This window comes from Saimiri boliviensis, chromosome 1 (genome assembly GCF_048565385.1).
Source record: "Saimiri boliviensis isolate mSaiBol1 chromosome 1, mSaiBol1.pri, whole genome shotgun sequence".
NCBI lineage: Eukaryota > Metazoa > Chordata > Mammalia > Primates > Cebidae > Saimiri > Saimiri boliviensis.
In genome coordinates this window covers 146,507,793-146,529,905 of record NC_133449.1, presented here as the reverse complement: position 1 = coordinate 146,529,905, position 22,113 = coordinate 146,507,793, and positions in this window count along the sequence as shown.

The window sequence follows — 22,113 nt, the reverse complement described above, 5'->3', positions numbered from 1 at the left end:
AGTGTGGAGATGCCAAGTCTGGGATGTGAGAGGGAGGAGTCCAGGCATCATGGTTCAGCCTGGCACACCTTTGGTTGAGTTTGGGGCATGAAATCACAGTGACTGCACAAGAAAGCAGTGTGTACAGTAGGAGATATATTTATATAATATATATTTTGTTAACCTGTTAGATGTCCACAAAGTATTATAAATCACGTGCCTAAAACTGTCCACATAGACCAAGGCCCACCCTTGGCGCCCTCCCCTCCCCGCCTCTGCTCTGCACGGTCGGCGCACGCTGCAGGACCCAAGCGACATTCACCTTCCCCGAAGGGTGTTCAGTACAAAGTGTGTCAGTCTGTGGATGCGTTGATCCAAGTTACTCCTTGTCTAACCTGACTGACATGTACTTGAATACTGTGGTTTTCTTTCTTTTTTTCCTATTTTGCTACCCTTCCTGGAGGCAGTGGGTTCCAGAAGCCAACTGTCTGTCCTCCTGCCAAGTCATCAAGGGAAGCTGCTAAGCTGCTTAGTCTCCTCGGTCCTGCTCGTAGGATCTTCCTGATTGTCCACAGCTGTCTGGGATGCTTCAGCCTCCTAAAACTGGAAACATGGGGTGCGAGCAGCACACCCCTACTCCCACCACTGCCAGCCGGAGCGAGTGGCCAAGAGTTCTCTACAGGTTCCCCTGGGGGTTAGGGGCTACTGAGGCTAATATCAAGAACCAGGAATGTCATGTATATGCAGGTTCCCACGGACGCGTCTGGTGTGGTTTGCAGGTAGGATGAATGCCTACCGTTTGACCTGGTGGGATATTCTTCATCTCTGCACTCTCCTTTCCAGTGTGCGTAAACCCTTATACTTCTCATCGTCTTGATATTTGTGTTCTTTCCAAATGGAGAGAAAATCCCATTTGTCATCTGCAGATTTGGAAGTTTGATGAGAAATTTGGTTCTTGAAACATTTGTCGTCTTTCGAAATGGTCAGAATAGAAAAGATAGCTCTGCCAGTATCTTCAGTTGCTTATTACAAGAAAGTCTTTCATCATCCTACTTGGAGCGTTTTCTGGTGACTGGCTCTTGAGAGGCCCAGGCAGGACCCTGAGCAAGTTTTTCTAAGTTCCAAAGCCAGTGAAATCTGAGCTGGCTGCACAAAACAGGACCGGGGCACCCCTGGTTCCTGGTTTCATAGGTCGGTCAGTTGGCTGAGACTGCTCAAGAAGAGTGACCACGATCTTTCTGTGGATGTGAGTAGGTGATGGACTCTGGCCTTTATCTCCTCCCTTATGTCGAGCCCACGAACAGTAATAGAAGGAGAGGGCAGGGGTGTTGCCAAGGCTAAGGCTTCCGGTATTTGCTGACAGTTACAGCAGCTGGGTCGCTGTCATCTGGACTTGCCAGTTCATGCCAGTGTCTCGGCAACTCTTATACACAGTGTGCTCCCAAGCCCTCTAGAGGCACCTGGAGCCTGGGCTGCCCGGCTGGAGGCACTGGAGTACTGAGGGTGAGCTGTGTGGGCAAACTGTTAAGAAGATGAACTGTTCCCAGTGGAGCTTCTCCCACAGAAGGGGAGCGGTGTGAGGCCTTCATCTGGATACATGCTGGACTTCTGCTGCTATTGCTGCTGTCCCTAGACAAGCCTGCTAGCAAGAAGTGCCAGCAGGGGAGCCATGCATGCCCTAGGCTTGGGATCACCCCAGGGAAATTGATCTTCCCCGCAGCTACCACTCCCAGCTCCAGTTCTGAGCCAGTACATCCTTGGAAGCTAGGAGGATTCTGGCGTGGCCAGTGAGCTAGTCTATAGTGAGCAGGTATTGACTTGAACACATTGCAGGCCTTTGGCGGTCTCCTGCTGTGCTTACTCTTCTTGGGAGCAGTGAGCCACTCAGCTGGCCGGGGTGGGGATGCATCCTGGTGAAGGGACAGCTTTCCCTGAAGATGCCACAGAAAGTTACTGTCTGATTTTATTTGTTTCTGTTTCCTGAGATCAACTAACAGAGGAATCCGATGGTGGGGGTGTCTACATTCATGTTTTATGTTTTATCGAGGCAGATTGGAAAGGGAATTATGTGGCTGACTTCTGTTGGGCTTCCCAAGAGAAGATTCTCTTCTTAGGTCATTGTGGCTCCTAGAGTATCTCCTGTCCTCCCAGCCTCCAGGCCTGTGGTGTGACTTCTGCCCCGAAGTTTCTACTACAGTGAGTCATCTGGGGAGAGGAGATTGCTTCCCTAAAGAGAGGCCTTCCCTTCCCGTTTCCTCCCCTACCTCCTCAGAGCATACTGTAAGTCAGAACTTAATCTAAGGAGAAAGAAGCTGGACCAGGAACCTTGGAAGTCAGCCACAGTCAGCCTAAATTTTGGCTATAAAAGCAGAAGAAGAATATGGATTGTTTTTTGTTTGTTTGTTTTTTTGAGATGGCGTTTTTGTTCTGTCTCCAGGCTAGAGTGCAGTGGTGCAATTTCAGTTCACTGCAACCTCCGCCTCCCGGGTTCAAGTGATTTTCCTGCCTCAGTCGCCAGAGTAACTAGAATTACAGGCATGTGTCTCCACGTCCAGCTAATTTTTGTATTTTTAGTAGAGACGGGGTGTCACCATGTTGGCCAGGATGGTCTCGATCTCCTGACCTTGTGATCCACTCACCTTGGCCTCCTAAAGTGCTGGAATTACAGGCATCAGCCACCGAGCTCAGCTTTTTTTTTTTTTTTTTTTTTTTTTTGCAAAGTTTCACTCTTCTTACCCAAGCTGGAGTGCAGAGGCGCAATCTCAGGTCACTGCAACCTCTGCCTCCCAGGTTCAAGTGATTTTCCTGCCTCAGCCTCCCAGGTAGCTAAGCTCACAGGTATGCACCACCATGCCAGGCTAATTTTTTTGTATTTTTGTAGAGATGGGGTTTCACCATGTGGCCACGCTGGTTTCAAACTCCTAACCAGATGTGATCCACCCACCTGGGCCTCAGTTATGTGCATTTCGGTATATCGTATGTCAGTGTCTTGTGAGTTTGGAAAACCTGAAAGATCACAATGCTTTTATTTCTCATCATTTGGGTAGCGCCTGAGCGGTTTTGCAAAATACAGCCATTGGTGCTGTGGGTCTCTCTGGAGCCTTGAGGGACACTTGCTTCCTCCCCACTCACCTTCTGTCCACTAGGCTTTGGTTCCCAGAAGGCCTGGGGCCAGGTCTAAGGCTCCTGCCTGCCTTCCCATCCATTGGTCTTTGCTTGTTCATCCTTCTAACTGTACCCGCTCTTGGTCCTTTCTCCGCAGACTTCAAATAATAGATAAGTTATTAGCAAACCAGACTGAATCTTCAGAGTAAAGAGCTCCCCAAAGCCATCTGGTGAGATCATTGTGGGGACCCAGGGACTGTTTGTCACCTGGATCACGAAGATGGGGCTGTCTCCTCAGGCTGGTGGTGACAGGATCCTAACGGGTGGTCCTCTCCCTCTCTGCTGTAGCACGACACACATGTAGGAGGCTGTGCTGTGTGCAGTGGAGAAATCTCCCTGGGCCAGGACAAAGTTCAGACAGTGCCTCTAGGTTGCATTTTGCCTTTCCCCAACGTAGAGTTGACATCTGGACCCCAGAGCCCAGCAGGGCCTTCTGTCAGACATGCTAGGGTGATGTAAACTGCCTCCAGGTCCCCCTGTGGTGTGCTGGGTGGAGGCCCCCGGAGAGCCGGCAGCGGGAGATCTTCCCGGGTAGCTTCCCCCAGCACAGTGTTCCCAAGCCAGTCCAGCTGGAAAACAGACTGTACAGCAAATGCTGTGAGATCTTAGGCCTTTCACTTTTTTTTTTTTTTTTTTTGAAAGAAAGAAAAAAAGTACAATTAACAAGCCTCTTTTGTAAATGGGTTTCCTTTCTATGTATAAAATCCTGGCGGTCCCTTGTTTTTACATGTTCATGCTGTGTAATTTTGAGATGTTACTGAGATATGTTCTGAACATAATGTGCATTTTTTTCTGTACAGATGAAATGGGAGAATTTAATAAAGAGTTTGCAGGTTTTTACTTGTTAAACTTCTCTGTGGTAACTGAGAGGAACCTCTACCACTCCCCTGCTAGTGGAAGCAGTGACTGTGACCTTGCCAGCTGATGCTCACAAACCTTGCTCATCAGGTCTTTCATTCTTGGCTATTTAGATCCAGCAGAATAGCACTGGAGGACTGTTGGAGGTCAGGGGACCTTGATCCCCTTGGTTTCTGTATGCTAGTGGGAGAGCTGGAAGTCACATCTGGGGTTTTCTGACTCTTGAGCAAGGGGGTCCAGAATTAATCATTCTGCTGATGTGTTTAAGCCCACGTCATGAGGCTCTGTCCTGGAGAGAGCAGAACCTGGCAGCTCTGCCTACAGATCTGACATGTGCATGGCTGATCGTGAGAAGCGCCTGGTCTTCACTGGCCACTCTTCCCTCTCACCCCCTCGTCAGTCCTCTCCCTCACATCCCAGCAGCCCACTCCCTGCGTCAGTAGCTGTCACCAGACCCCCTCCCTGAGCTTTTTCTGCTGCTGCTTCTGCTCTCAGCAAAGTTAATTTGTATCTGCGTGTTAAAAATGAACGGCTTCAGGAATGTGCATAGTAGCAGGGGTTCTTTGAAGTAGTAATATCCCTGCTATGATTTGAGGAATGAGATGTGCTGTGAGAGGAGGCAGTTACTTGGGACCCAGGGTTTGTCCTCCAAACTCGTCCCCATCATAGGCAGCTGCCACCTAGGAGGTGGCAGGCCCGGACATAGAGGAGAGGTTGGGAGACGGTGAAGAGTAGAGGAAGAAGGAGAAAGAGGAACTTGGGGGCCTTGTGAGTCCTCACTGCAAATCTCACTCTGTCTAGGGAGCCCAGAACAGCCATCAGTCTCTGCATGAGGGGAGCCCATCTGAGTATCTTGGAGAGGCTGCCTGCTTTGATCTAAGCTTAGGAAGGTGGGCTCCGTGGTTCAGGCTCCTGTCCAGTGCACCCTACAGGGGAGATTTTGGTTCACCTACCCACTTCCCCAGCTCCTCTCTGCCCCATAAGTGGATGCCACAGCCCCAAATGCCCTGGCAGCTGGTGATGGAGACAGCTGCCCAGCTGAAGCCTCAGCAGCCTGAATGTATCACCCCACCCTGACATTTTATGTGTGAAGATGTTTCTGGTAAAGACTCCGTGACCAGCATAATCCTCAGAGGCATTTGGCATTTGTCCTCAAAGAGGGCTAGGAATTAAAGGGTTGTAGCCAAAATGAGAACCTTAGACGTCCGACTCTCACTTGATGAAAGAATGAGGTACAGAAAAGGGAGGGCCTTCTCAAGACAGCTGACCCGCAGTGCCCAGGAGTACCTGCCCACCAGGTACTGTCCCTCTCACTGGCCAAATTGGCTTGGGGATCTGGATGACCAAACTAAAACCCCAGCTTCCATCAGGTTGCAGGGGAAGATAAGAAGAACATCACCAACCCAGGAGCCTGTACACTCCCTGGACTGGCCTTCTCTGGGAGCTCTTGGCCTCAGCCCTAGATTCCCACCTTCCTTGCCCACAGCACAACTGTGTCTCCTCAAACACCCTGTACTTGGGGAGACACTTGGATGATGTGGAAGAGAAAAGTGGGGAGGAGAGGGGCAATGTCTCCCAGGCAGCAGACTAGGAGGAAGCTGGCTCAAACGAGGAGGTAGAGGCTGGAGCACAGGCAGCTCTGCTAAGGACTAGGCTGTTGCTAATGCTTGGCTGTCATATTCCAGGGCCCTGGCAGGAGTATGCCTTTCTCCTGCCCGGGTCCTGGAGCCGTGACCTCTCCTTGACCCTTTTATCTGAGAGACTCCTTAGGGTGGGCCAAATAGCAACAATTTCTCCAGAGAGCAACCAGTATCAGGCCGTAGACCTGAGCTGCACCTAACAGCCCCAGGTAGCAGTAGGTGACGGCAGTGAAGGTCTATTCAAGTTTCACTGCGGGGCACACAGGTCCAGGTGAAAGGTTGGGCAGGCCTCTGACGTTGCGTTTTCATGTATGCCACTGCCACCTCCCAGAGAGCCAGCTCTCTGGCTCACTTATTCTCTGGGAGGTTGTAATATCCCCATTTTTTATAGATTGAAAAGTTAGGCTTAAGTTCTGTAAGGACAGCGGTGATTTCTTTTTTGTTCACTCTGTAGCCTTATAACTGAGTGTTATAGGTAGTCGGTGGATCTGAGGCCCAGAGAAGGTAAAAGACTCACTGGAGAAGCCCCAGAGAGCTAGGGGGAGAACCAGAGACTGGGTGTAATACTTTCTCAGATGTTTCTTTTGGTTTGAGACAGAGTCTCGCTCTGTCGCTGAAGTTGGAGTGCAGTGGCATGATCTCGGCTCACTGCAACCTCCACTTCCCAGGTTCAAGCGATTCTCCTGCCTCAGCCTCCCAAGCTGGGATTACAGGCACATGCCACCATGCCCAGCTAATTTTTCTATTTTTTGTTGAGTCGGGGTTTCCATGTTGGCCAGATTGGTCTCAAACTCCTAACCTCAAGTGATCCACCCAGCTCAGCCTCCCAAAATGCTGGAATTACAGGTGTGGGATTTTTGTTGTTGTTGTTGTTTGGTTTGTTTTTGAGACAGAGTCTCACTCAGTCACCTGGGCTAGAGTGCAGTGACACAATCTCAGCTCACTGCAACCTCTGCCTCCCAGGTTCAAGCAATTCTGCCTCAGCCTCCCTAGTAGCTGAGATTACAGGCGCCCGCTACCATTCCTGGGTAATTTTTGTATTTTTAGTAGAAGACAGCGTTTTGCCATTTTGGCCAGGCTGGTCTCAAACTCCTGACCTCAGGTGATCCTCCCCGCTTTGGTTTCCCAAAGTTGCAGAGATTACAGGCAGGAGCCACCTGGCCTAGCCTGTGAAGTTTTTTTTTTTTTTTTTTTTTTTGAGACGGAGTTTCACTCTTGTTACCCAGGCTGGAGTGCAATGGCGCGATCTCGGCTCACCGCAACCTCCGCCTCCTGGGTTCAGGCAATTCTCCTGCCTCAGCCTCCTGAGTAGCTGGGATTACAGGCACGTGCCACCACGCCCAGCTAATTTTTTGTATTTTTAGTAGAGACGGGGTTTCACCATGTTGACCAGGATGGTCTCGATCTCTCGACCTCGTGATCCACCCGCCTCGGCCTCCCAAAGTGCTGGGATTACAGACTTGAGCCACCGCGCCCGGCTGAAGTTCTTAAGATGGAAATTTACACAGGAAAATGAAAGCCAGAGGTGATATTTTGGTTTAAGTGAGTTGCAGAGGCAACAGTAACTGAAGGGTCAGGATTGTGGAGAGGAGAGCTGACTGCAGCCACTTGCATTTGCCAACTCTGGCCAGAGGCTGAGGATCCAGGTTTTTTGTGTTTTTATAGTCTCAACAGCTGGAGTGACACAATTTAGAGGCTTGAATGGCTTCAAATAGATGACTAGGCCTCAAGCCATTTGGGGAAATCTGAATACGTACAAGATGGGAACCTAAAACACCAAGCTCAGACCTCTCTAAAGCAGAGCGCTATTTTGCCAAGTCACAGTGCTGAAGTAGATAGTTTTCAAGATCTCTCAAGAGGAGGGAACCTGGTGAATACAACGGGATTTCAGTTGAAAGACTTGGAGAGCTAGGCCCTGGGAACAGAGGCAAGTGAGAAGTAGATAGAACCCTATTAACACTACATCCCATAGACCTCAAACTAATAAACACCGAAGGAATTACAGAATAAGAAAGTCAGCATTTGACCACCACCATAGTAAAATTGTCTCAAGCAAGTCGCATCAGTGGATAAAAACTAATGGGGCTGGGCATGGTGGCTTATGCCTATAATCCCAGCACTTTGGGAGGCCAAGGCAAGTGGGTCTTTTGAGGTCACAAGTTCAAGACGAGCCTGGCCAACATGGTGAAACCCCATCTCTACTAAAAATACAAAAATTAGCTGGATGTGATGGTGCACGCCTGTAATCCCAGCTGCTCAGGAGGCTGAGGCAGAAGAATCACTTGAACCAGGGAGGTAGAGGTTGCAGTGAGCCAAGATCATGCCGTTGTACTGCAGCCTAGACAACACTGAGACCCTGTCTTAATTAAAAAAAAAAAAAAAAAAAAAATTTAAGATACCAGTTGATGTAGCTACACTATATCAGACAAAGTAGATTTTAAGACCAGAAAACATTATTTGAGATAAAGATGTACACTTAATAACGTACAGGAGTCAATCCATCAGAAATACATAGACCCAACCATGTCATTCATTGTATTGTAAATGGTCTAAATGCCTTTATATGGTTTGGCTCTGTATCTCCACCCAAATCTCATGTCGAATTATAATCCCCAGTATTGGAGGAGGGCCCAGGGGAAGATGATTGGATCCTGATGGCAGACTTCCTCCTTCTCTCTCTCCTGCTCTGCTATGTAAGATTTCCCTTCTTTCCCTTCACCCTCCCCCATGATTGTAAGCTTCCTGAGGCTTCCCCAGCCATGCTTCCTGTAGAGCCTCCAGAACTGTGAGTCAATTAAACCTCTTTTCTTCATAAATTACCCAGTCGCAGCTAGTTCCTTATAGCAAAGCAAGAACAGACTAATACCTCAATTAAAAGTGGGATTGGATTTTTAAAAATAAAACACCAGTGGCCGGGCGTGGTGGGTCACGCCTGTAATCCCAGCATTTTGGGAGGCCAAGGCGGGTGGATCAAGAGGTCAAGAGATTGAGACCATCCTGACCAACATGGTGAAACCCCGTCTCTACTAAAAATATAAAAATTAGGTGGGCGTGGTAGTGCGCATCTGTAGTCCCAGCAACTCGGGAGGCTGAGGCAGGAGAATTGTTTGAACCTGGGAAATGGAGGTTGCAATGAGCTGAGATCGTGCCACTGCACTCCAGCCTGGCGCCTGGCTACAGAACAAGATTCTGTCTTTTAAAAAAAAAAAAAAAAAAACAGCCTAGGCAACACAGTGAAACCCCCCATCTCTATAAAAAAAATTTTTTTTTTAATTAACTGGGTGTGGTGGAAGGTGAGGTGGGAGCATACCTGGAGGCTGGGGAGGTTGAGGCTGCAGTGTTCCATGATCACACTGCCCTCCAGCCTGGGGGTGATAGTGAAAGCTTCTCTCAAATCAATTATTAAAAAAAGCTGCACAGCCTGGGCAATGTGGTGAAACCTCATCTCTACAAAAAATACAAAAATTAGCCAGATGTGGTGGTACATGCCTATAGTCCAAGCTACTTGGGAGACTGACGTGGGATGATCACCTGAGCCTAGAGTGAGCTGTGATCATGCTACTGCCTACTGGAGCTCTAGCCTGAGTGATAGAGACCTGAGACTCTGTCTAAAAGAAACAACAGAAACATTGCAGAAAAGCTTTTATAATAATTTTTTTTTTTTTTGGCTGGCCATGGTGGCTCATGCCTGTAATCCTTGTACTTTGGGAGGCCTAGGCAGGCAGATTGCTTGAGCGCAGGAGTTCAACACCAGCCTGGGCAACATGGTGAAACCCTGTCTCTACCAAAAGAGATAAATAAGTTAGCCAGGTGTGGTGGCATACACCTGTAGTCCCAGCTACTCCAGAGGCTAAGGCAGGAGGATCACTTTAGCCCAGGAGGTCGAGGTTGTGGTGAGCCGAGATCTGACACTGCATTCCAGCCCGGATGACAAAGTGAGAGCTGTCTCAAAAAACAAACCAAAGCATGAGGATTGGAAAGGAAGAAAAAAAACTTATTATTTGCAAACAACTTGATGGTATATACAGTAAATTTTTTAATGTAGAAACCATTAGAATTAATGTTAGTTTAGCAAGGTCACTGAATATCAGGTAAATACAGAAAAATAAACTATACATAACAGCTACAAATAGAAAATGAAATTGACAAAACAATACCATTTATGATAGCATCAGAAGTATCAAATACTTAGAAATAAGTCTAACAAAATTTAACTAAATGGAGGGATATACCATGTATGTACATTGGAAGACTCGGTATTATAAGGTTTTCAGTTCTTCCCAAACTGATGTGTGGTGTCAAAGTCATTTCAACCAAATCCCAGCATTGTTTTTTTGTTATTGTTTTTGTGTTTTGTTTGTGTGTGTGTGTGTGTGTGTGTGTGTGTGTGTAAAATGGCAAGCTGATTCTAAATGTATATGGAAATGTGAAGAACCTAGAATACCCAAGGTGATCTTGAAAAACAAGAAACCTCCCATTTATACTACCAGGAACCAAGACTAAAAAGTTACTGTAATACGAAGACAGTGAAGTATTGGTAACGAGGATAGATAAATGGACCAGTGGAACAGAATCCAGACAACAACAGAAACAAAAACACTGCCTCTGGCACTTACGAATGTCACTCTCAAGAGGATCGGGAGCAGAGCATTAGATTCGTGTCAAAAAATCAGGGAGCCCAAGGTTATCTCATACAAAGTCCGGGTCTCATCATGTCCAGCGGTATTCTTTTGCTTTCACTCCACCTTGGAGAAGAAGGAAAATTGTAAAATAGTTTGTAGGCAGATCCCAACTTCGGTTTGAACTTCAGAGAGCCTCTGTCAGTAGTAACTGGTATGAAATCTGCATGCGAATCCTGGGCACCTGCCATACCAAAGATGATCAGGATGCCCACAGAGCAGGGTCGTTGTGTGCCACTCTTGGGTCAGAAACCTGGCATCTAACTTTTTAAAAAGATGTATCACATATAATACATACCATTCAATTCAGCCATTTAAAGTATACCCCCAGGCTGGACACGGTGGCTCACAATTGTAATCGCAGCCCTTTGTGGGGCCTAGGCGGGCTGATCACTTGAAGTCAGTAGTTAGAGACTACCCTGGCTAATATAGCAAAAACCCTGTCTCTACCAAAAATAGAAAAATTAGCCGGGCATGGTAGTGCCCACATGCAATCGCAGCTACTCAGGAGGCTGAGGCAGGAGAATCACTTGACCCAGGAGATGAAGATTGCAGTGAGCCAAGGTTGCACCAATGCATTCCAGCCTGGACAACACAGTGAGACTCTGTCTCAAAAAAATAAAGTGTACCCCCCATCGACCCCATCTCCTTTTGTACCCGTGAAACTTTCTGTCTCTGTGGATTTGTCTTTTCTGAACACTTTGAATAAATGTAACCACACAATATGTCACGTTTTGTGGCTGGATTCTTTCACTTCACATAATATTTTCAAGGTTGATTCAGGTTGTAGCATGTATCAGAAATGTATTCCTTTTCGTTGCAGAGTAATCGTCCATTGTGTGGATGTACTATGTTTTTTCACTCATCAGTTGATAGATGTTTGCACTGTTTCCACCTTGGCTGTTAGAAGTAATGCTGTTGTGAACATTCCTTATACACGTTTTTGGCCCCTAATTTTCAAAACACATTACAGGAGCTCAGTTCCCTAACAGGGGCCACTGATGTAATTGCTGTTTTTGGAAAGGAGAGTGGCAAGTCCTAGATAGCACTGAAGCAGAGCACTTCCGTTGGAGGCCAACATGTTGCAGCACTCGCACAGTGTATGGGTCACTTCTCCAAGCAGCAGAGAATTCACTGAGAGGGGTTCACTGACACTGACAATGGAGAGTGTTCTGTTGCTTTCACTCTGCTGCAGAGAATGAACACTGTAAAACAATTCATAGGTGGATCCCACCTTTTTTTTTGACAGAGTCTTGCTTAGTCAGCCGGACTGGAATGCAGTGGTGCAATTTCGACTCACTGCAATCTCCACTCCTAGGTTCAAGCCATTCTCTTTTTTTTTTTTTTTTTTTTGAGACGGAGTTTCGCTCTTGTTACCCAGGTTGGAGTGCAATGGCATGATCTTGGCTCACTGCAACCTCCGCCTCCTGGGTTCAGGCAATTCTCCTGCCTCCGCCTCCTGAGTAGCTGGGATTACAGGCACGTGCCACCATGCCCAGCTCATTTTTGTATTTTTAGTAGAGACGGGGTTTCACCATGTTGACCAGGATGGTCTCGATCTCTTGACCTCGTGATCCACCCGCCTCGGCCTCCCAAAGTGCTGGGATTACAGGCGTGAGCCACTGCGCCCGGCTCAAGCCATTCTCTTGTCTCGGCCTCCTAAGTAGCTGGAATTACAGGCACCCGACATCATGCCCGGTTAATTTTTTGTATTTTTTTTAGAGATTGGGTTTCACCATGTTGGTCAGGCCGGTCTCAAACTCCTGACCTTAAATGATCTACTTGCCTCGGCCTCCCAAAGTGCTGGGATTACAGGTGTGAGCCACCACACCCAGCCAAGTGGATCCCAACTTTGGATGAACTTCAAAGATCCTCCATCAGTAACTTTCCAGAAGTTGCTGGTTACAGGTTGCCAAGATGTCTGTCCCTTTGGCCCTTTAATCAGCTGCTTCCTAGGGAGGATTCCATTGTCATTCCTTTCATTCTGTTACATTTGTTTCACTCAGCTATCATTGCAACCCACAGGGGGAAAAAAAAAAAAAAAGAGGCTGAGGTGGGAGGATGACTTGAGGCCAGGAGTTTGAGACTAGCCTTGGGCAACATAGTGAAACGCCATCTCTGAAAAAGAAAAAAAAAAAAAAAATGTAGCTGGATGTGGTGGTACGCATCTGTAGTTCCTGCTGCTTAGGAGGCTGAGGCAGGAAGATAGCTTCAGCCGGCAGATCAAGACTACAGTGACTGTGATTGCATTACTGGACTCAGCTTGGGTGCCTGAGTGAGACCCTGTCTTAAAAAAAACCTATACATTGGCCGGGCGCGGTGGCTCAAGCCTGTAATCCCAGCACTTTGGGAGGCTGAGGTGGGCGGATCACGAGGTCAAGAGATCGAGACCATCCTGGTCAACATGGTGAAACCCCGTCTCTACTAAAAATACAAAAAATTAGCAGGGCATGGTGGCGCGTGCCTGTAATCCCAGCTACTCAGGAGGCTGAGGCAGGAGAATTGCCTGAACCCAGGAGGCGGAGGTTGCGGTGAGCCGAGATCGCGCCATTGCACTCCAGCCTAGGTAACAAGAGCGAAACTCCGTCTCAAGAAAAAAAAAAAAAAAAAAAAAAAAAACCTATACATCAAGTCTTCTAACTGAAGAACAAGTTACTAAGCATAAATTGACCTATGGGAAGACTGACGTGAAAGTCTGTAGTATAAGTCAACTCGAGGACCGACTATGCCTTCATGAGGGGGTGGGGTAAGAGCGGGAAAAGCATTTGAGTGTTGCTGACAAGGTTAGGTCTTGTCACTTGGCAGTGCCTAGTAAGAAAAGCAGGAAACAACTGAAAACACTCCCAAAACCTTGAGGGAGGACCTTCTCGATGTGGAGTATCAGATCATCTGATGAGCACAGGCAACTTCAAAATAAAGGCAAAGGAGATTTTGCTCTATTATACATCAGCGTAACTGTCAAAGTGTCCAAAAGTGTTCACAAGAGCATCGTGAAAGGATTTAATTATGGCGGGGTAAAGTGGCTCGTGCCTATAATTGCAGCACTTTGGGAGGCCGAGGCGGTCAGATCACGAGGTTAAGAGATCAAGACCATCTGGCTAACATGTTGAAACCCCATCTCTACTAAAAATACAAAAAATTAGCCAGGCATAGTGGCACATGCCTGTAGTCCCAGCCACTCAGGAGGCTGAGGGGAATCACTTGAACCCAGGAGGCAGAGGGTGCAGTGAGCCAAGATCATGCCACTGCATTCCAGCCTTGGCGACAGAGCAGGACTCCGTCTCAAAAAAAAAAAAAGATTTCATTACATGTTGACAGAAAAATCATATTCTGAGAAGTGACCACTGTCAGATACAAAACAAGGAAACCCACAGCTGATAGGGCTGTTAGAACTGATCGATCGGCCGGGCGCGGTGGCTCAAGCCTGTAATCCCAGCACTTTGGGAGGCCGAGGCGGGTGGATCACGAGGTCAAGAGATCGAGACCATCCTGGTCAACATGGTGAAACCCCGTCTCTACTAAAAATACTAAAAATTAGCTGGGCATGGTGGCGTGTGCGTGTAATCCCAGCTACTCAGGAGGCTGAGGCAGGAGAATTGTCAGAACCCAGGAGGCAAAGGTTGCGGTGAGCTGAGATCGCGCCATTGCACTCCAGCCTGGGTACCAAGAGCGAAACTCTGTCTCAAAAAAAAAAAAAAGAACTGATGGAACAGCAGATAAAACCAGAGTGGCTTTACATAAGCGTTGTGATCAGAGGCTACCATCAAGAGAGCCTGAAATCATCAGAGAGCCTATAACCAAACCCCAAAGGGAAGGAGAGAAAGAAAAGCAAGAATTTTCTTTTTTTTTTTTTTTTTTTTTTTTGAGACGGAGTTTCACTCTTGTTACCCAGGCTGGAGTGCAATGGCGCGATCTCGGCTCACCGCAACCTCCGCCTCCTGGGCTCAGGCAATTCTCCTGCCTCAGCCTCCTGAGTAGCTGGGATTACAGGCACGCGCCACCATGCCCAGCTAATTTTTTGTATTTTTAGTAGAGACGGGGTTTCACCATGTTGACCAGGACGGTCTCGATCTCTTGACCTCGTGATCCACCCGCCTCGGCCTCCCAAAGTGCTGGGATTACAGGCTTGAGCCACCGCGCCCGGCCAAGAATTTTCATTTTTTAATTAGGCAAACTTTAAGAGAAGTATTGCGTTGTAGAACAAAGCACGCATATGCATCACTATGTTAAAAAAAAAAAAAAAGAACGTTTTTTTATAAAGTTCACATATTTTTCATTACAAGTAAATCTTACCAAAAAACAAAACTATAAACAATATTGAACTCTAGGCCGGGTATGGTGGCTCATGCCTGTAATCCCAGCACTTTGGGAGGCCAAGACCAGAGGATCCCTTGAGGCCAGGAGTTCAAAACCAGCCTGGCCAACATGATGAAACCCCATCTCAACTAAAAATACAAAAATTAGTCAGGCATGGTGGCACACGCTTGTAATACCCCCGCTGCTTGGGAAGCTGAGGCCGTAGAATCGCTTGAACCTGGGAGGCAGAGGTTGTAGTAAGCCGAGATGCACTCCAGCCTTCCAGCCTTGGTCTCAAAAAAAAAGGATTGATGATATAAAAGGTGAAGTATTTGGGAGATGGGCTATCACTTCCATTGTAGAGGAGAAAGCTCCTAACAAGTCATCTTCTTACAAATAATTAAATGCTCTGGACAATACTTAGAAAACAACTATTCAAGAGCTCTGGAAACTGAACAAAAACAGGCAGTTTTTAGAGGAGAGTCAAAACTTGGAGCAAACAATCTGCAGCACCTGGGAGCTAAAATGCCAGAAGTGAAACTCACCATGTTTCTGGAAAGAAGGGAAGTTGCTTCAGTAATCTGGGCTGACAGAGAGTGAGCACGGAGAGAGCCAAGGAGGGGGAACTCCCAATTCCATGTGTAAACTCAAGCCTCTGGAAAATATGCCTGTGTGTGTGACAAACTAGAAGCAGTTTAGAAACAAGTTAGAAACAGTAACTATTTGTACTATTTATGCCTCTTCCCACCCCCTTGTAACTCATGAAAGACTCCAAGAAAGGCAGCCTCCCTAGCTAGCTCCCTCTTTGCTGTCTCATCCTTAAGAACTGCCTGCCCTGAATCCTCTCTCTCAAGGAAATGTCTATTCAGTACTTAACTTTTTTTTTTTTTTTTTTAAAGGCAGAATTGGCTCTTGTTGCCCAGGCTGGAGTGCAATGGCACAATCTCGGCTCACCACAACGTCTGCCTCCCAGGTTCAAGCAGTTCTCCTGCCTCAGCCTCCCGAGTGGCTTGGATTACAGGCATGCGCCACCATGCCCAGCTAATTTTGTATTTTTAGTAGAGACTGGGTTTCACCATGTCGGTCAGGCTGATCTCAAACTCCCGACCTCAGGTGATCCACCTGCATCCGCCTCCCAAAGTGCTGGGATTACAGGCGTGAGCCACCACGCCTGGCCTTAACTTTCAAAATACTATTTTTCCTTTACATGACTCCATGTTGCACTTCTTTCACTATGTGTCTCGTTTAAATTCTTTTAAACCAAGAAGAAAAGAACCAAGACCTCACAATAGCTGTCAATAGGAGGGTCGCTCCTGTTGAGGGGAGCAGTGAGCTGTAATAGGATCACCGCACTCCAGCCTGGGTGATAGTGTGAGAGCCTGTCTCAAACAAACAAACAAAAAACCTCCAGGTAAAGGAGAATATGGACTGTGTCACAAGTATGGGCTCTCATCTGTGTGCGGATGAGATTCTAGCCAGCCTTCCCCATGTTTGCACCCTCTTCTGTGGCCCATGGTCCCAGCCACCTTTGTTCTGCAAGGCTGGCAGCAGTTGGTCCCCTTGCAGATGGGCTGGGGAAGACTGGGCACAAAGCTTTCCTGTGAGGCTGCTGAAAGGTAGAGGATAGATGCAGAGGTTGGGTGTTCAAACTAGTCACCCAATGGGGAGGTTCTAGAGCACAGCAGCAGAGTGGGCCAGCTGGTCTAAGGAGGAAATGAAGCACAAACTTCCAACTATACGCAGGGCCCAGAAGATGCTGGAAAGCACAGGGCCCATGCTAGCTGAGATCCCCAGGGGCAGGGAGGAGAGCTGCTCACATATGATATGCACACAGGGGCATGTCCTGGGCATGCAGAGATAGCTCCCTGTACTCAGACCATTGCCCCAACTCCCAGGCTGTAACCTAGAGTAAGTTTACACTAAGCCACAGAGTTAGTAAACAGATGAGCTCGGTTGGAAGACATCACTGCTAATGGCACCTGTGGACTCCAACCCAGCTCCCATCACAAGCAACTGACCAACACACCTGGGCCTGGGTTCTTTTCTTCTCCAGCTGAATGTCTCTTGGCCTCCTTGGGTCATTTCATTTTGCTCATCTCCAATCATCTGTCAGAACCTGGAAACCCAAGGGGCTAGGCCATGCAGTTCATCTTGTGAGATTAATTTAAAAAAAAAATAGGCTGGAGGGCCAGGCACGGTGGCTCAATCCTGTAATCCCAGCACTTTGGGAGGCAGAGGCGGGTGGATCATGAGGTCAAGAGATCGAGACCATCCTGGTCAACATGGTGAAACCCCGTCTCTACTAAAAATACAAAAAATTAGCTGGGCATGGTGGCACGTGCCTGTAATCCCAGCTACTCAGGAGGCTGAGGCAGGAGAATTGCCTGAACCCAGGAGGCGGAGGTTGCGGTGAGCCGAGATCGCGCCATTGCACTCCAGCCTGGGTAACAAGAGCGAAACTCCGTCTCAAAAAAAAAAATAGGCTGGGCATGGTGGCTCACACCTTTAATCCCAGCACTTTGGGAGGCTGAGGTGGGTGGATCACCTGAGGTCAGGAGTTTGAGACCAGCCTGGCCAACATGTTAAAACTAAACACACACACACACACACAAAAATCAGCCAGGGTGTGGTGGATGCACCTGTAATCCTAGCTACTTGGGAGGCTGAGGCAGGAGTAATGCTTGGGCCCAGGAGGTGTAGGTGAGCCGAGATCACGCCATTGCACTCCAGCCTGGGGGACAAGAGTGAGACTCCATCAAAAAAAAAAGGAAAAGGAAAAAGTGGTTCGAGACCAGCCTGGCCAATATGGTAAAACCCTGTCTCTAAAATAAAAAAAAATTTAAAAAAAGGAAAAAGTGACTGTCATGTATGGGAAAATTTTTACAACAGGCCATGCATTTTATGTGCATTAGTTGAGCCTCAAAAAAAGGTGTGTCCATGCCCATTTTACAAGTTGATGCTGTGCTGGCTAATTTTGTGTGTCAACATCGCTGGGCTTTGGTGCCCAGATGTTTGGCAAACACCAGCTTAGATATTGTTATGAAGATACTTTTTGTATGTAATTAACGTTTAAGTCAATAGACTTGAGTAAAGCAGATAACCCTCCATAATATGGGTGGGTCTCACCCAATAAGTTGAAGGCCTTAAGAGGAAAGACTACGCTTCTCCCATGAAGAAGGACTTTGGCTTCCAGACTACCTTCAACTCAAGATGGACTGTAACATCAACTCTTCCCTGAATTTCCAGCCTGCCCTACAAATTTCAGAGTTGCCAGTCTCCACAATCATGTGAGTCAATTCCTTAAGATCAATTTTTCTCTCTGTATATCCACATGTTCTGTCTCATATTGGTTCTGTTTCTCAGGAGGACTTGACAAATAGCCCTAGGAAAGGTAACCTCCCAAGGTTCTACACCAAGAGGAGACAATGGAGGAAAAGGGCACGTCGCTCTTCTCGAGGCTGCACCAAAGGAGCCTCAATCTCAGTCTCCCTGTGCCATGGAGGCCACGCTAGATGATCAGCCTTGGGAGGGAGACGCGTAGCACACCGTTCTCTGCACGAGGTGCTCTGTCAACTGAGGAGGCTCAAATCATGCGCCACAGCGCCACCTACTGGCCAGGGAACGTGAACCAAGGCAGTAAACGAATCACATCTGATCTGTGAGCAATTGAATCGTCTCTGTGTAAAGTTGGCAATCACTAAATTTTGTTGTTGTTGTTGTTGTTGTTGTTGTTGTTGTTGTTGTTGTTGTTGGGGGACGGAGTCTCACTCTGTTGCCCAGGCTAGAATGCAGTAGCGCGATCTTGGCTCACTGCAACTTCCGCCTCCCACGTTCAAGCGATTCTCCTGCCTCAGTCTCCATAGTAGCTGAGATTACAGGCCCAGGCCCCCACGCCTGGATAATTTTTTGTATTTTAAGTAGAGACGGGTTTCATCACGTTGACCAGGCTACTCTCGAATTCCTGACCTCAGGTGATCCACCTGCCTTGGTCTCCCAAAGTGCTGGGATTACAGGCATGAGCCAGCACACCTGACCTAAAACATTTTAAAATATTTAAAATTATTAAATCCTTTTTTTTTTAATTTTAAGATGGAGTCTTGCTTAGTTGCCCATACTGGAGTGCAATGGCATGATCTTGGATCACTGCAGCCTCCACCTCCCGGGTTCAAGCAATTCTTCTGCCTCAGCCTCCCGAGTAGCCAGGATTACAGGTGCATGCCACCACTCCCAGCTAATTTTTGTATTTTTAATAGGGATGGGGTTTTACCATGTTGGTCAGGCTGGTCTCAAACATCTTAACTTCGTGATCCACCTGCCTCGGGCTCCCAAAGTCCTGGGATTATAGGCATGAGCCACCAAGCCTTTTTTTTTTTTTTTTTTTTTTTTTTAGACAGGGTGTTGCTCTGTCACTCAGACTGGACTGCAGTGGCGCTATCTTGACTCACTGCAATCTCTGCCTCCTGGGTTCAAGTGAACCTCTTGTCTCAGCCTCCCGAGTAGCTGGGTTTACAGGCACACCACACTTGGCTAAATTTTGTATATTAAGTAGAGAAGGGGTTTTGCCTTGTTGGCCAGGCTGGTCTTGAACTCCTGACCTCAGGTTATCCACCCTCCTTGGCCTCCCAAAGTGGGGATTACTGGCATGAGCTACAGTCCCTGGCCCAAAATCTTTTTTTTTTTTTTTTTTTTAACTCGCCCGCCCTGTCCTGCCTTGGCCCAAAATCTTTAAATTTTAAAAGACATTTAAGGCCGGGCACAGTGGCTCACGCCTGTAATCCCAGCACTTTGGGAGGCCGAGGCGGGTGGATCACGAGGTCAAGAGATCAAGACCATCCTGGTCAACATGGTGAAACCCCGTCTCTACTAAACATACAAAAAATTAGCTGGGCTTGGTGGCGCGTGCCTGTAATCCCAGCTACTCAGGAGGCTGAGGCAGGAGAATTGCCTGAACCCAGGAGGCGGAGGTTGCGGTGAGCCGAGATCGCGCCATTGCACTCCAGCCTGGATAACAAGAGCGAAACTCCGTCTCAAAAAAAAAAGACATTTAAAAATTTTTGCGGCCGGGCGCAGTGGCTCAAGTCTGTAATCCCAGCACTTTGGGAGGCCGAGGCAGGTGGATCACGAGGTCAGGAGATCGAGACCATCCTGGTCAACATAGTGAAACCCCGTCTCTACTAAAAATACAAAAAATTAACTGGGCATGGTGGCGCATGCCTGTAATCCCAGCTACTCAGGAGGCTGAGGCAGGAGAATTGCCTGAACCCAGGAGGCGGAGGTTGCGGTGAGCCGAGATTGTGCCATTGCACTCCAGCCTGGGTAACAAGAGCAAAACTCCGTCTCATAAAAAAAAAAAAAAAAAAATTTGGTCTTCACTTTTCCCCATTCATTTAATCATTTGTTAAACAACAGGCACAATGCAAGGTGTTAGAGTTTCAAAGAAGTCGAGTCCTTCTCAGAGGCATTTACAGAACCAGCAGGGCAGAGAACCAAATCAAGCCATCAGAAACGGGCGTGTTGGGACCACAAAGTGGGCCATTCTCTTGGAAAGAAAGTCTTCACTGCAGGATGGTGGTGGTCTTGGGCTGAGCTTTTGAAAGACAGGAGGGCTCTGTCAGTACAACTTGAGGGGCATGGGGTTCATGTGATCCTCAATTCAGGATTTTCCACAAGCACAGGAGATGGCCACCAGGATGCATTTAAGTGAGCAAAAGATGGAAGTGGCAAACCTCTCCATGTAACTGGAGAGCAGGGTGTGAGATGAGATCCAGCTGTGGGTGGGGAGCATGCAGCCGGCTGCAGGCCTCTTATCACAAGCAGTGCAGCAGCGTGGGCCTGAGCCCTGGGGCAGCCCCACCAGCCACACCCTGGAGACTCTGGCTGGCCAGGCTGAGGACTTGGAGCTTCCTCTCATGACAAAGGGGAGTCTCTCGATGGTTTCAAGACAGTGAATAAAGTAAGTGACCTGCCATGTTTTACAAAGACAATGCTGCACAGGGAGGATGGGATGACACAAGAAGCAGAAAAATCATTAAGAGATTGTTCTCAGCCAGGCATGGTAGCTCACGCCTGTAATCCCAGCACTTTGGGAGACCGAGGCAGGCGGCTCACGAGGTCAAGAGATCGAGATCATCCTGGCAAACGTGGTGAAACCCTGTATCTACTAAAAATAGAAAAATTAGCCAGGCATGGTGTTGCACACCTGTAGTCCCAGCTACTCGGGAGGCTGAGGCAGGAGAATCACTTGAACATGAGAGGCAGAGTTGGCAATGATCTGAGATGGCACCACTGTACTCCAGCCTGCTGACAGAGCAAGACTCCGTCTCAGAAAAAGAAAGAGATTGTTCTCGAAGTCAAGGCTGACAGCCCTCTCAACCATAGCAGTGGCGGTGGGGACAGAGAGGCTGGAACAGAGGAGAGGCACTGAGGAGACAGACCCTGTGAGGCTGGGTGATGAGTGGGAGGTGGAGGGAGAGGCGAGTAGGGACACAAGGTGAGTCCCAGGTTTCTGTTGTGGTTCACCATTCCTGGAACTGGAAATAGAAGGGGCTGATGTAGAAGACAACATGAAAATATTGTTGTAGACATGAGCCTACTGGATTTCCAGGTGTAGGTGTTCCAGAGTTAGTTGAATAAGCAGAATAAGACCATTGACTTGCAAGTCTGCAAAGATTTCCTTAAGAAGGCATAGACCCTGATTTCATTTTTTTTTTTTTTTTTTTTTTTTTTTTTTAGACAGAGTCTCACACTGTTCAGGCAGGAGTGCAATGGTGCAGTCTCGACTCACTACAACCTCTGCCTCCCGAGTTCACATGATTCTTCTGCCTCAGCCTCCAGAGTAACTGGAATTACAGGCACACACCACCATGCCTGGCTAATTTTTTGTATCTTTAGTAGAGACAGGATTTGAGTATGTTTGCCAGACTGGTCTTGAACTCCTGACCTCATGATCCGCCCACCTTAGCTTCCCAAGGTGCTGGGATCACAGGCTGAGCCACCACGCCTAGTCCTGATTTCATCATTCTTATATAAGTGCACTATCAGAGAGTCTTTATTTGAGCTGCAAAAAAGTCTACCTAGCAAACCAGCTGAAAACTCAGTGCCTTACAATAAAGCATTCAGTGCCATGCTCATAACTACAGGTGACTATGGTCTGGCTGAACAGCTGTGTTTCAGGCTGAGGGTCAGCAGGCTTGGCTTCAGGCTGAGTTCAGGTCTGTTTCAAGTATCTTTTGCCTTCCATGATCCAGCAGCTACTCAGGACATAAACTTGTAACAAGGCCTGATGACATGCTCAACACCTCTTAAGACCAAGCTCCAGATCTGCGCACTGTGGCTTCTGCCCACCTTAAAAAATATGTTTGGTTGAAGCCAACCCACATCAATGGAACAGGAATCCTACTCCCCCCCCATTTCACACACTGCAAGGTCACATGGCAATAGGGAATGAGGAATTGAAAACAATATCAAATCTACCATAGCTAGCTGTCTTTCTTCGG